Here is a 15,407-nt window from a genome sequence, read left to right as displayed (position 1 = left end):
TAAATACCAGCCCAGAGAAACTGCAACATACACAGCAGCTTTGGTAGTCGCGAAGCACTACCAAAGCTGCTGTGCCTGTAGTGACACTGCCTGCAGCGATGGTTATTTCACCACCTCAAAATATCAAGCGGATGGGACATCAAACACATGACTTTTATCAACGAGGCCCTGTCAGATACTCTTATTGCTGCAGAAGGTCTGACAGACCCTAAGATGCCGTTTAAAGATTTCAGTCAAACAGACTTCTTCCAGCAAGAGCTGGATGAGACAAGAAAGAGGGTGGAGGAAAAACAGCAGAAGAAGAAGGAAGAGGGAGGAATCTCCTCCACCCCCTGTCCGAAAGTACCTCTGCAGGATGCAGCTGAAGCAGGGCCCGAAAAGCCCCCACATCCACGCTGGCTTCTAAGAAGTACATCTACTGCCCTGCCAAAGTGTTCTCCATTTATAGAGAGCACAGGATGAAAAAAAGAGATGAGCTGGAAGGAGTTCCAGGCCTCTCCTTTCTATGAAAAGGAGAAACAAAGACGGCAAAATAAGTGAACAATACGTATATTTATTATTCATAACTGCTTACATGTAGATTATTATTTATTTTTTATTATTGAGAGTGTTCTTGAGTGTGGTACCCTGATAAATAAATATTATTTGTTACATTGCATTGATCCTCTCGCCCGAAGACAGCTGGGATAGGCTCCAGCACCCCCGCGACCCTTGTGAGGAAAAGCGGTAGAAAATGAATGAATGACATTGCATTGATTTTGTATTTTATTTCAAGCACTGGTATCAATATAAGCCTGATAGGAATAGTTTGTAATGATATAGGGATTAATTGGAAAACAATAATATTGTGGAGAAGAAAACAGTGACTTGACTGATGACTTAGACGGGATTTGAAAACCTGAATTCATTTCTCTGAAGTCTCTCTGCTTCTCCGACGTCTCTCTTGCATCCCGATTGGCTGGCAGCAAATGTCAACACCACACGCGCGGCCCCCGCTTGGCAAGTGAGAATTCTACCACTGAACCACCAATGCCACGTGGGGACACACTGTAAGAGAACAAAATTCAACTGTCAAGTGGATGAGCCTCTGCAAAGTGGCGCTGAATGACAACACATCACAATGTCATACTCTTTGGATTCAAGCACCTTCTGGCGTAATGGGATCCACAACAATCATGTCAGCTGTGGATGCACCATTGACTCGTTTTTGAAGGGCAAGTGACAAAAAGAGGTACGTGGGTCAGAAATCAGCTGCCAAAGTTTCACGGACTAAGCAGCCAGGCACTGCTGGGATTTGAACCCAGGATTTCCTGTTTACAAGACAGGCACTTTGACCAGCTAAGCCACAGCGCCAGCCGAGTAAGTCACCCTGGCAATGCTGCCTTTACTCTTCTAGACATAAACTGCTCCAACGCTGAGATGATGCCATTTGTCGTGTGTCATTCGGTCAGCAGGGGGAGAATCCCGTATATTTGGCACCGATACAAAGGGTTTACCAATTGGGAAGAATGCAAGGGCTCTCCACAAGTGTCACACAAGGGTCTAGAAACGGTCCCTGGGACTGACACAAATAACTAGGCTGTTAATCTGGACTAACTGTTAGAATAAAATGTAAATTCAATTATTATAGTGTTAAGTTATCACCCTTATATCCGTTTGCTTAGACAATAGACAAAAGTCTTGAGTGTTTTAAAGCAGGAACATTCCATGACGCTGACCAGCAACTCCCAGCACCACTAATCTTGCAGGTGCCTGGGAATGCCAGCAGTGGCCTTGAAGATGTTCCTGTTCATCATGCAAAATGCGCCAAGATAAGAACACATGCACAAAAAGTAATTGCTCTCACATACACACACACACATAGACAACAAGTACAGCTTGTGCAACTGCTTGCTTCCCCCTCCCCTTAGTGTTGCACGACCATGTATTAGGGACCTCCTAAAGAAAATAAAAAGAGAGGAGCATGAATGGCATCCTCAGAGTGGAGCGGCATGTCACTGGGTTTGTTTTTTCACTCTTCTCGCTGCGAGAAATTTTGAATTTTGTTGTCTGTCTCTTCTGTAATTAAAGTGTCACAGGAGTTTGAACCTGAACCTGAAGTTTGGTGCTGCATTCAGGTTGCAGTCTCTAATGAGGTGTGGGTTTGAGTCCCAATTCTGACAGCTTCTTGCATCTTGAAGTGGCGTCACCCTTCATTCTAAAGTGGCCGAGGCTGCTCCTCCTGGGCAGTAAACCAGGGGTGCTTTTCAACATGACTGCTGCTGAAAAGTATACAAAGCAGACCTATTGCATTCTGGGGTCTTGCGTTTCTCCAGAAAACAGTCTTTGTTCTTCAACATGACCTCTGATAAAAAGTATGAAAACCAGAGTCATGGAAATACCAGTAGAGGACTGCTGGAATTAGAACCAATGAGCCCCTCTTTGCTAGGCATGTAATTTGACCAACTAAAGCATAGTGCCTGCGAAGCATGCAAACTTGAAAATGGTGCCTTCAGTAAAAAAGGAAATGCTGTGCATCTGGCACCGACACAAAAACAGTTCACCAATGGGGAAAATGTTCATAAAAGGGAGGGAGCCCAAAGCCAGACACATGTGTCAATTGAACGGCCCTGGGTGGGCTCGAACCACCAACCTCTCAGTTAACAGCCGAACGCGCTGACCAATTGCTGCATAGAGACTACATCCGCATCACTGCAGTAAGGTTTCAGTAAGTTTCCACTTTTGACAGAAAGTTGCAAATACTCAAGTGCTGTCCACCTTAACTCTCAGGTGGTCCGGACTGTTACTTTTCAGGTGTCATTCTGAATTCTGCCCTTTGGCAGGAAAAGAGCCTTTGTCCTTTTTCAACATGAGCTCTGGGTAAAAGCTTAGATATACTGTATTGGCCGGGAATCAGACCCGGGCCTGCCGCTTGGCAAGCGAGAATTCTACCACTGAACCACCAATGCCCGCCTGAGGTGCCTATCTTTTAACTGGAACTGGAAAGGCTTGTGTAGCCCCGCACACAAACCAAGTGTCTTCCTCACATGCACACCCAATGTGGGTCTCAAACCCAGGACCCTGAGAGTAAGAGTCTCATGCTCTACCCACTGAGCTAACCAGGCCTTTTTCTGTTGTAGATATAATTTTTTGTTTTTCTTTTTTATCGATGTGGCCATCTTCATGTTTGATCAATTCCACAGACAACCTTGTTTCAGAAGGAGCGAGACTTTCAGTCATCTGTAGTTGTACAGACTCCGACTCAGGCCACATCTTTGTACCCGACATTTCCAATTTATGATCACTCTTCAACCGCCCCTGAACAGACACCCATGTCCACCCTCTCTTGGGGAACTATTGACTCGACTCAATTAAATGACACACTAAAATCAAAAGACCATAGTTGGAATCCTCCCAGTCTCGTTGGCATATCAACGAGTATGTCCACACCCCGAGGTTATCAAACTCGCTCCCAAGGAAATGTTGTAACTCGGGAAAGCATTAATGGCAAGAAGTAGGATTAAGAATCCTACTTCTTGCCAAAACCTACCCTTTGAAGTAGAAGGAGAAGCCTACCCTATGGTAGAAGATAAGATATGCCTTTATTCACCCCTCAGTGGGAAAATTTGCAAGTTCCCGCAAGTTCCGCAACAGCTGTGGGAGTACCTCAGTATGTTTACAGACCATGGACTCCTCATAAATTTAGATAAATAGCCTTATCCATGCCAAAACCACACAACAACCTTGACCAAATCCTGACTGACATAACTGACTTGGTACATAATCACCGTCTCAATTTAACTGAATTAGCCCGAATGTTGACATTGACCACAGGCTCCAAGTATGGTGCTTTTTGTACGGCCATTTAGCCAATTTGGCCAAAGGGGAATTCAGAACACGCTCGTGGCCCATTGCCATTTTTATGGTACCTGGCAACTTCAACCAGTGAACTCCACTGTACCGCTTATCCTCATCAACGGACTGTATTCCCCACCCGTTACCAGCATGGGGACATTCCAACCCAAGATGAGAACACACTGGACCAGGTACACAGCAACATAGTACGTGGCACAGACACAGCGTCACCCTTCCCCCACTTTTAGCCCAGACTGAAAAAGCAGAGAAACACCTTTGCAGCTGAAATTGCTTAGTTGGGAGAGCGTTGGACTGACTATCTAAAGGTCCCTGGTTCAATCCCAGTTTTCAGCACAATCGCTGTTTACATGGTGAGTTGGCAAATAAAAGGTGTAAAGGTGTGACTTTGTTCTCTTGATTTCATCAACATCGATCACGACAACACAGCCAGACAATTACATATTAAGACCAGACAAGTGCAGTTGGGAGGTGACGTACAACAAATGTTCACAGCATTAGGTCTGCAAAGTGTTCAGCTGATGCACATTTACTGGAAAGGAAAATGGGCTTTTGTCACTGTAGCCATGCCGACACAAGCTAAAATGTTTCTCCCGCCAGGACAACACCCACATGAAATTCAAGCTTTGCTCGCAGACAAATAAGAACCAGCTGAAATGAGCAATCTGCACCTCCAAGTCTGAGTTTATGGTTCTTGCCCAGAAAAGCATAGCTCACAGCCGTAATTGTATAGTGGTTCCTACTCTGTGTTGTGGCCACATCAACCCCGGCCGATTCAGGGTCATGGCAGGTGTGTGTTGCTTTTGTAATTGTATTGTCTGAAAAGACAAGATTGTCTGTCCACTTGAAGTGTGGTGCTATAAAAATACACTAGTTTTGACCACACCTGTATTTTTAGTAAACATTATTAGCATGCAATGAATCAAAGTATAAGGTACGATGTCGGAGATCAAGAACGCTTTTGTTGGCAAAAAAGCCATAACATATCATTTCGACAATACGGATATCAAACCCGCTATTTCTTGCATGTAGAGCAAGAACTCTAGCCTTTGAGTTAAATCCCCCCGCTGCACAGGAAGGCTGCCACGATTTCTGCAACACCAAAACACTAACTAAGATGTGTCATTTTGAGTCAACAAGACCATGTCCACAAAGGAGATGAGGTGACCGAGAGGTTAAGGTGATGGACTGCTAATCCATTGTGTTCTGCACGCATGGGTTCGAATCCCATCCTCATCGGACTATACTAATGCACTAGTTTTGACACCACCTGTGTTTTTAGGAAACATCATTAGAATGCAATTAATCCAAGCATCCGGTACGATGTGGGAGATTGAGAATGCTTTTTTGGAAAGAAAAAGGCATAATATACCATTTGGAGAATGCAGGCATCAATTCCACTTAATCTCACATGCGAAGTGAGCGCTCTACCATTTGTGGTCCTACAAGAATGGGATTTATTTTTGTGTACTTCGAATGAAATGTTTTCCGCATGTTGCAGAATTTTCCACAGGAAAGAAATCTTTAAGACGTATCACCAAAAGAGCTGAACCACCCAATGTGGGGCTCGAACCCACGACCCTGAGATTAAGAGTCTCGTGCTCTCCCGACTGAGCTAACCGGGCCTTTTTCTGCCAAGATATCACTTTTTAATTTTTTTTAAATTGATGTGGTCTTCTTGATGTTTGATCAATTCCACACCCAACCTAGTTTCTCAGGGAACAAAGGAGCGAGAGGTTCAGTCATAGCTGAGAACTTTGGAAGTGTAGTCATCTTAACCCTCCTGTTACATTTGTCAGGAACAGCCATGATGTTCCCGGGTCAGTTTGCATGCTTATTTATCTGAAAGATGTCCAAAACCAAAAAAATCCCCACAAGCATTGTTAGTTATTCACTACTACTCCATTACTAACTATTCTATCAATGTTTAGTGCAATGGTGTAACTTACCTCTCACAGGTAGTGGTTTAATTAATTTTAATTAATTAATTAATTGAATGAATCAGAGGCATCATGACCAGTCTGCATCAAAACATTAACTGAAATCCTGTGGCAGGTTTCTGGCATTGATTCTTAATTCAGTTGCCATCCCTGATAGATGGTAATGGTAATGGTAATCATGCCCATGTGGCAGGCGAGTCTCTTTGCTTGTCTGACGTCTGTGTCGCATCCTGATTGGCTGGCAGCAAATGTCAACAACACGCGCGCGGCCCCGCGCGGCCCCCGCTTGGCAAGTGAGAATTCTACCACTGAACCACCAATGCCACGTGGGGACACACTGTAAGAGAAAAAAAATTCAACTGTCAAGTGGATGAGCCTCTGCAAAGTGGCGCTGAATGACAACACATGACAATGTCATACTCTTTGGATTCAAGCACCTTCTGGCGTAATGGGATCCACAACAATCACGTCAGCTGTGGATGCAACGTCAATTCGTTCTTGAAGGGCACGTGACAAAAAGAAGTACATGGTTCACAAATCAGCTGCCAAAGTTTCACTGACCAAGCACCCAGGCACTGCTGGGATTTGAACCCAGGATCTCCTGTTTACTAGACAGGCACTTTGACCAGCTTAGCCACAGTGCCAGCAGTGCATCTGGCACCAACACAAAAACAGTTCGCAAATGGGGAAAAATGTTCATACAAGGGAGGGAGTCCAAAGTCCAACACATGTGTGAATTGAGAGTCCCTGGGAGGGCTCGAACCACCAACCTCTCAGTTAACAGCCAAACGTGCTGACCAATTGCACGACAGAGACTACAACAGCATGACTGCAGTCAGGTTTCACTAAGTGCTGTCCACCTTAACTCTCGGGTGGTCCGGTCTGTTACGTTTCAGGTGTCATTCTGAATACTGCCCTTTCGCAGGAAAAGAGCCTTTGTACTTTTTCAACATGAGCTCTAAAGAAAGGTATAAGCTGAGATATACTGCATTGGCCGGGAATCGGATCCGGGCCTCCCGCTTGGCAAGCGAGAATGCTACCACTGAACCACCAATGCCACATTGGGAAACACTGTCGGAGAACAAATTAAATTGTCGAGTGGATGTGCCTCTGCAAAGTGGCGCTGAATGACAAAACATCACAACACACGCACGGGATGCCAGGGGAGGCCGAGTACTAACAGAGCTGAGCGAGAGGGCATAAGAAAAAAATTTGTGACCTTGTGGTGGTTGATGCGTAATGCATGCCAGGTGATGTTCATCTAGCGAGCGGACATTCTTGTGGGGGACAAGCTCAACAGTAGGAATGTTGAGAGAACTGACCAGTCCGCTATCAATGAAGTTCTCGTCCGCCCCAGAGTCAATTAATGCTGTGGTAGGAGAAGCTTCCCCCGCCCAGGATATCTGAAGTCGGCCCACCAAAGCGGATGACGCAGCCGGTGTGGTTGGAGCGGGCAGTGCCAGCAGCTGGGGAATATCCCTGGTGGAGGAAGAGCGTTGGCGTGCTGGGCGAACTGGACAGCGGGAAATTGTGTGTAGGACTCCCACAGTACAGGCACAGCCACAGGCGTGGACGGTGACTCCTCTCCGCTGACGAAAGGCGACTGGCTCCCAGTTGCATGGGGACGACACTCCCGACGTCATCAGACGGCACTCCGATGCTGGAGCAGGGAGGGAGGAGTGGTGCCGGAAGAGCCCCAGGAGGTGGGATTTGGAGCCGACGTGTGGGTCGGAGAGGCTCCGCCCTCCGCTGTGCGCTGCACTCCCGCAGCCGGTTGTCGAGTCGAATGGATAGCGACAGAGAGCGGCTGGAATGACAAGGCGCTGCGGAGCGCATATCGGGCGAGCCTCAGCCAACAAGTGCAAGATGAGCTGGCCGCTCGGGATGAGACCCAGACGCTGAGGCTCGCCCGATACACGTTTAGTAGCGCCTTGTCATTCCAGCAGCTCTCTGCCGCTATCCCGGTTAGCTCAGTTGGTCAGCGTGTGGTGCTCATAACGCCAAGGTCATGGGTTCTACCCCCCGTACTGGCCACTCTTCTTTATGTGCTCCAGGAACAACAAAAGGGCGACAACCCACTGGCCCCCATATCCAGCATCAGACCACCCACCCACCTGTGAAACACCCTCGACAAGGCCGCTCAAAGACCGGGGAGAGGTAAAGAAAACAGCATGTCAAAGCAGAGTGGCAACAAACCTCTCGGCCACCGAGACTGCAAGAAGCAGATCAATGGGGACAGTGGACCCCATTATCCTCTACCCAAAATTTAGACCTCCAGTGTAGAGAATGCGGACCGTGAAAGGACAACACCCCGGCCCTCATAACCAACAGTACTCCACCACAAGGTAAACAGCATGGCGGAAACAAATGCCCAGCCAAAGCGCCACAGACAGGATTCCGAACCTGTGCGGGGAAACCCCATTGGATTTCGAGTCCAACGCCTTAACCTCTCGGCCACCGTGACTCCTTGGAAAAGACCAATGGGGGCAGGTGACCCCATTGTTCTAGAACCAAAATTTTGCTGATGTCAAGGATCAGCTGGCAACATGTGCATGGGAGGAAGACACATGGTTTGTGTGAGGGGCTACACAAGTCTTTCCACTTCTAGTTAAAAGCCAGGCACCTCACATTGTTTCCATAAAGTACCAAGGGATTGTCCTGTTGCCCTTGTATTTTGTGGGCAAAAAGGAGGCGTTTGCAAGCGGACCTCAGACCCTATCACTGGTCACCTGAACAGGGACTTGAATCCCGTACACTCAGATCAAAAGTCTAATGTTCAGGTGACTGGCTCAAACTTTGTCTTGTCTGACCACTCTTTTGTCCGGAAGATATTTGGCTAATGTGGTCTGTTTTCTTAAACCTGCAAATGTCCAAATACACAAGGGTATTGTCTTTGTAGGGAGCATTGTAGTACATGTGACATGTATACTACATATGACATCAGAAATGATGGGTCTTTATTCAACAGAACAAGAACAACATTTCTTTTAAATAACAGCATAGGAGCTGCTGAAACACAGAGAAGGCACTACTGGGATTTGAACCCAGGATCTCCTGTTTACTAGACATGTCTGTCAAAAAATCACAACAGTATACAGTGTCTTCTCTTAAGGGCCCCTGCTTACCAGTTGATGGGGTTTGACTTGATTCCTTTTAACATAAAAGCATTCCGTCGTCTCTTAATCTATAATCCTGGTTGGCGCTTTTGCAAAAGATAATATTTTCAAGCAGAGCTTCTGTGTTTCACCAGACCTGTGCAGAAACAAACTGAAATCTGTGACTTGATCAACCTAACTTCTGATCAAATGTGTTAGACCATGGAAGCTGGAATGTGCTTTTGAAAAGTCATTGACACGCAGTTTGCCAATTGGGAACCACACAAGTGCTGTGCAAGAGTGGAGCGCAAACATGAATGAACAGTGACACTGATGCATCCAGAGAACGTCCCTGGGTGGGCTCAAACCACCAGCCTCCCGGTTAACAGCCGAGCGCGCTGACCGATTGCGCCACAGAGACTCACACACTGCCAACTTCTGTTCAGTTGAAGCCATACTAACGCATGCTATGCGTCCAGCATGCCCTTTGTTTTGGATGTGACTCGCACCTTCTGGTGTAACAATCGAGGCATTGCAAACCAGGACACCAGCTTTACTCTTTGATGAACGCAAAGTATTTTTGGGTACAATCCAGGGGTCTTGTGCTCTCACGGAAATGGCTCTGTCCTTTTTCAACATGAGTTGAGACGAAATGTATTAAAATAGACAGACTGCATTGGTCACTCAAGCAGAATTTCTCAGTTTGCCAATTCCAGACTGCGTGACAAAGAATCAAGTCAAACTCCATCGACAGGATGGACAGGGGACAACAAAGCAGGGAAGATAAGGGATAGGGAGGAGAGGGGAAAGATGAGACCGCCTTTGTTGAGAGCCAGAGAAGAAGCTCTCATCTCTGCAAGGTCAAGTACAGTATGCCAGAAGATTTTACCTTGAGAGTTGTCCTCATTCAACAACGGCCTGGATAGCTCAGTTGGTAGAGCATCAGACTTTTAATCTGAGGGTCCAGGGATCAAGTCCCTGTTCAAGCGGTGAAGGTAGGCAGGCCCCTTCCCTGAATAACTTGTTTCAGTAAACCTTTGCGATCTTCCAGGACTGTGGGTAAACGCCATTCTCAATAATTAAATTGAAGATACAGTGCGAGACAGGCACTTTGACCAGCTTAGCCACAGCGCCAGCTGTGCATCTGGCACCAACACAAAAACAGTTCGCCAATGGGGAAAAATGTTCATACAAGGGAGGGAGTCCGAAGTCCAACACGTGTGAATTGACAGTCCCTGGGTGGGCTCATACCACCAACCTCTCAGTTAACAGCCAAACTCGCTGACCAATTGCGTGACAGAGACTACAACAGCACACAAGGAATAACTTGTTTAAGTAAACCTTTTCGACCTAGCACCTTTGCGATCTTCCAGGACTGTGGGTAACACAATTCTCAATAATTAAATTGAAGATATGAGTTTCTCAGGGAACACAAGGAGCGAGAGGTTCAGTCATCACTGGGAACTTTGGAAGTGTAGTCACCTTAAGTCAGGTCTGCTTTGGTGAACTTCAGAGGTATCATGACCAGTCTGCATCAAAACATTATCTGAAATCCTGTGGCAGGTTTCTGGCATTGATTCTTAATTCAGTTGTCATCCCTGATAGATGGTAATGGTAATGGTAATCATGCCCGCATGGCAGGCGAGTCTCTTTGCTTGTCTGACGTCTGTGTCGCATCCTGATTGGCTGGCAGCAAATGTCTGAGAATTCTACCACTGAACCACCAATGCCACGTGGGGACACACTGTAAGAGAAAAAAATTCAACTGTCAAGTGGATGAGCCTCTGCAAAGTGGCGCTGAATGACAAAACATCACAATGTCATACTCTTTGGATTCAAGCACCTTCTGGCGTAGTGGGATCCACAACAATCATGTCAGCTGTGGATGCAACGTCAATTCGTTCTTGAAGGGCAAGTGACAAAAAGAAGTACATGGTTCAGAAATCAGCTGCCAAAGTTTCACTGACCAAGCACCCAAGCACTGCTGGGATTTGAACCCAGGATCACCTGTTTACTAGACAGGCACTTTGACCAGCTTAGCCACAGTGCCAGCAGTGCATCTGGCACCAACACAAAAACAGTTCGTCAATGGGGAAAAATGGTCATACAAGGGACGGAGTCCAAAGTCCAACACATGTGTGAATTGAGAGTCCCTGTCAGGTTCAAACTCCTCCAGGTCTCTGGTGGTGAAGAAGGGGAAAATCACAGACCAGTTTCGCTTCTCAGTCAGAGGCATCCAGATTCCATCGGTGGGGGAGAAGCCAGTTAAGAGCCTGGGCAAGATCTATGACTGTACCTCGAAGGACACCGGAGCACTCCAAGCAACATCAGAGGAGTTGGGAACCTGGCTGACCGCAGTGGATAAGTCAGGATTACCAAGTTTACCAAGTTTAAAGCCTGGATCTACCAACACGGCATCCTGCCACGCCTACTCTGGCCGCTGCTGGTCTACAATGTGCCACTGACCACCGTCAAGGGCTTCGAGAGGAAGGTCAGCTGTTTCCTGCGGAGGTGGTTGGGCTTACCGCGAAGCCTCAGCACCATCGCCTTGTACGGGAGGAGCAACAAGCTGAAACTGCCCTTAACTTAACACTATAATCATTGTATTTACATTTTATTCTAACATTTCCCTCCTGTTTATCACACATTTTCTGTTTGCAGTCCCTCCTAGGCTCTCCTCTCGGTTTTCACCTATTAGGTCATCTATGTCAGAAATTGTGCTTACACCTGAACGGAAGTGTTCTCGTCGTCTGAGTCAAAGTACTTGTCTTGGTCAGGAAACAAGTCAGGGGCATGTCCATGATGGCTATCTGAGTCGTCACTGTCATCGCTGCCACCTGCCACCAGTAGGGGGTACATTTCATTTACCTTGTTGTCATTGGTGCCATGGCTAAATCCACAGTCCATGTGATTGTAACCTTCAGGATAGGGATACAACAACATCCACATAAGGCACACAAAAGAAGGGCAACAGCGAGTGCAATAAGCACGGACATCACATAAGGAGACCATTGTCCCCCAAGTTTTCTCCAGTCACCGAACATCTCAGTGTCAACACCAGTGCTCCTTCATCTTGGTGTTTAGCGCCTTTAAACCAGAAATCGCACGCATCAGCATTCCTGTGGAATCTGTATTGTTGGGGATGGACATGCCACATTGGTCGCCAAGCATGGCGCACACTCCTTGCTGATGTGCCAGCAGTCCATCCAAGGCGATACGATTCTGGAAGGCCATGAGTGACGTGGCATGGAGTTGTTCTCCAATTGCTGTGAGTCCGGCCTCGGTGTAGTTCCCAAGCTTTTGTATGTTATAGTGGAGGTAGTTAATCCTATCCACATTTTTGTTAACTGTTATCCATGGGATAATACTTTCCAAACCTGATGCAACCTGATTTACAAGTTTGTATTCGTCTGGTACCCCTCGTGGCACGCTGATGGCATTGATGTCGGTGGGATTGTCTTGCATCATCCAGTCGGGGGCTGGAACTTCTCTCTTCCTTTGGAAGTAGTTTGGGATGTGGTGTTTATCTGCTTCAATGATAGCACTTAGTAACATGTCAACATTCATAGGGTAAATAGATACTGGAATCAGTAATGTCACTACCGCACATGTTCCGGTCATGTTATAAACGATGTCATCGAGGTATTCGTCCTCGCACCACTACCACACGTCTGCTCTAAAGTACTAAGTTGATGGGGGTGTGTTTCCTCCTTCTGTGTTGTAGGTATCTTGATTTTTTTTACATGTCTACAATATTTGAACTCAACGTGACCTACATTTTTTTGCGGTTCCTTTTAGCTGTACACTGGTGAAATTTGCTCGGGCTACTTTAGTAGAGAATGGTGGGGGCCTTTTTGTCTCATTGACTACTGGGAATATAGTGTTTATATCATATAAACATTCTCGACAAAAACATTCTAATATTCTGAACATGATGGTGACAGTGTGGACATTTTTGTCATTACTTCAGGGACTCAAGTAGCATTGATCAGTGCTGGTACAATCTGGAGAAGTGGGGTCATGGTCATACATGCAACACAACTAATATTTTTAACATAGTTTGCTGCACTTTTTGCTGCTTGTTCAATGTTTAAAACCCAGTTGTTAAAAGTTCCTGAAATGGTTCCATGGTGATGCCTTCCATTTTTACTATTGGATTCATTACAATAATCATATAGACTTAAACATTTATTAATTATTATATTATTTATAGCTTAACCCGACTACAATAGTTATTGTTAAGCCGGGGGACATTTTGGTTACTGTTTCATTTTTGTGCCATTCTGCTACAGTACCCTCAAAACCAGGATGCATTGTTGGGTTTTCTGGCCAAGGGTATGTGTTATAATCTTCACTGCTCAGCACGATGCCCCAGAGTCTAGGACTCTGAAGTCCCCTGCGTCACAGACGGGTCTTTACCTTCCTCGTCAGACTCCCGAACAATGACTAGTTTACAATGCGATTGATGTACCTCTTTTTGCAATTTCAATGTCGTCAATGTCGTTAACAATACTTGATAAGGTCCTTCCCACTTGGAAGAGTGTCAGTGTTTTCTTTTTACACTTATAAAACAATAAAGTCCATGTGTATTACTTGAAATAAATATTGTGGTTTTTGAAATTGGCCACACCGAGGTCGCAAGCTGCCCTGGGCATTGTGTTTTGCACACATTAAACACGCTCTACAAATTTTTTGGAATAAGAATTAAATTCATACATAGTAAAGTGGGTGTTAATAGTGTGGCACATCCCTCCTGTTGAAACATGTGCAAAACCATGGCCAAAATAGCGTCCCACTTATGCAAATTTTTTGGCAAGATTGTTTTATTATCTGTCGACATATTAACATTTTTGTCCAGGGTTGCTTTATTCCTAAGACAGTGGTCAATTTCTTGCTTTGGACTCTGTTGTTGCATGTCTGCCAGAATCTCAAAGTCTACTTGTAATTTTTTAGTGCTAAGATGGTTCAGTTCCTTTAGTGCTGCTTGTTTTATCATTTTATCAGCGAACGCATTTCCTAAGGATATCGGATCAGTATTATTTGTAATATGTGTCATGCATTTACATACAGCAATTCGTTTTGGCAATTGCACTGCTTCTAGTAATGCTGTTAGTAATCCGTCATGAGTTACTGGTTTTCCCGTTGATGTTATCATACCTCTGTTTTGCCAATATTGTGCAAAGGTATGTACTGTTCAATATACATATTGGCTATCAGTATAAATTGTCACCTTTTGACCTTTCATTAATTTGCATGCTTCTGTAAGCGCTACTAATTCTGCTGCTTGCACAGAATAAGAGGATGGTAAATGTTCTGCTTTCAACACCATATCTTGTGTAACAACTGCATAGCCTGTTATTGTTTGTCCAAAATTATTTTTCTTCAAGGAACCATCTACAAAATCTCCTCTTTTTGTTAGTGCCTGATCTAATATGTCTGGTCTACACTTTGCAGTTTGTGTTGTTAGTTCATAACAATCATGTGGTTGGCCTTCCTCAGGGAGTGGTAGAAGGGTAGGATTTTTTGGTTGGCTGGTACTCCTGACGGTGATGCTGAACCACTCGGAAGATGAACTGCCGCTCCTCTTCAGACTTGGTAAGAGCCACGTTGTAGTCTGTGGCGAGCTTTACAGCTCGTTCAGCGGCGTCATTGACCACCTTTAGTGCTGCCAGAGCCTGAGGCATGATCTCCAGGTCCTCCAGAGTTCGCGGCGTGTCGACCATCAACTTCAAGAATAGGTTCTGAGACCGTTGTGTGACGAACAGACTTAACTTCAAGTCAGCTATTTTTGGACCAGCCTTCACGTTGAGGTTCACCCGACGGAGGTCCTTCTTTGTTGGCGGCACAGATGCCATGTTCTCCAGCATCTCCTTCTTCTCGTCCGGCGACACCTTCTTGGAGAACAGGGCAAGACCAACGAGATCCTCGCTCAGGTACCATAAGTGGCCCTTTACTTTCTGCATCGCCTTCCCCGCCACGTCAGCATCGACCAGTTGACCATAGGCTTCGATTTCCTTCACCAGAAGCAGGTCGTTGATCGGAGCGTCCGCGGCGTAGGGAGCCTCGAACCAGTGGCGCACATAGACAGAGACCAGGAAGGTACACAACCGCTGGATGGCCTGTTCCTGGTGCTTGCTGATGGCGAAGTTTGCTGCTTCCTTCAGCTGCCGTCGGAAGAGGCATATCTTCAGACAGTAAAGCCCCTTTGCCATCCAGCGGGCTCGGTGGTAGGCTCCAGGTCGGCGGAATGCCATCTTGGGCTTCTTCCCTAAGTAGGCCAGTGTCAGGTTCAGCAGCTCCAGGTAGTCGTCCCTGGTTTCGGCCTTCTCCCAACTCTGCCATGTGATGACGGCATGCCAGGAAGAGGAGTCGGGATCCAATAGCTCGCTCCACTACAGCACAAGCGCCACCGTGAACGCCTGTGTTGGCAGCTGTCGTATCGAAGCAGAGTCCCGCCAGCCAAGGTTTGACTTGAGGCCATTCTTTACAAAACCTTCAGGATTGCTCCTCCCATGGCCAC

The 15,407-nt window shown here is 46.2% G+C and overlaps 7 non-coding genes across 7 annotated transcripts; 2 read left to right on the top strand and 5 right to left on the bottom strand.

Moving 5' to 3' along the window:
• Positions 1-1,279: 1,279 nt before the first annotated feature.
• trnat-ugu (transfer RNA threonine (anticodon UGU)) lies at positions 1,280-1,353 on the bottom strand. The gene has a single exon. It is a non-coding gene; the product is annotated as a tRNA-Thr (tRNA).
• A 2,762-nt stretch (positions 1,354-4,115) lies between these two features.
• trnav-gac (transfer RNA valine (anticodon GAC)) lies at positions 4,116-4,188 on the top strand. The gene has a single exon. It is a non-coding gene; the product is annotated as a tRNA-Val (tRNA).
• An 821-nt stretch (positions 4,189-5,009) lies between these two features.
• Positions 5,010-5,091, top strand: trnas-gcu (transfer RNA serine (anticodon GCU)). Its single transcript has one exon. It is a non-coding gene; the product is annotated as a tRNA-Ser (tRNA).
• A 1,271-nt stretch (positions 5,092-6,362) lies between these two features.
• Positions 6,363-6,436, bottom strand: trnat-agu (transfer RNA threonine (anticodon AGU)). Its single transcript has one exon. It is a non-coding gene; the product is annotated as a tRNA-Thr (tRNA).
• Positions 6,437-8,173: 1,737 nt separating this feature from the next.
• trnas-cga (transfer RNA serine (anticodon CGA)) lies at positions 8,174-8,256 on the bottom strand. The gene has a single exon. It is a non-coding gene; the product is annotated as a tRNA-Ser (tRNA).
• Positions 8,257-9,234: 978 nt separating this feature from the next.
• Positions 9,235-9,308, bottom strand: trnan-guu (transfer RNA asparagine (anticodon GUU)). The gene has a single exon. It is a non-coding gene; the product is annotated as a tRNA-Asn (tRNA).
• Positions 9,309-10,863: 1,555 nt separating this feature from the next.
• trnat-agu (transfer RNA threonine (anticodon AGU)) lies at positions 10,864-10,937 on the bottom strand. Its single transcript has one exon. It is a non-coding gene; the product is annotated as a tRNA-Thr (tRNA).
• Between the last annotated feature and the right edge of the window lie 4,470 nt (positions 10,938-15,407).

The sequence above is a fragment of the Doryrhamphus excisus genome, unplaced genomic scaffold (genome assembly GCF_030265055.1).
Source record: "Doryrhamphus excisus isolate RoL2022-K1 unplaced genomic scaffold, RoL_Dexc_1.0 HiC_scaffold_27, whole genome shotgun sequence".
Classification (NCBI taxonomy): Eukaryota; Metazoa; Chordata; class Actinopteri; order Syngnathiformes; family Syngnathidae; genus Doryrhamphus; species Doryrhamphus excisus.
This window is presented reverse-complemented; position numbering and strand designations above follow the sequence as displayed.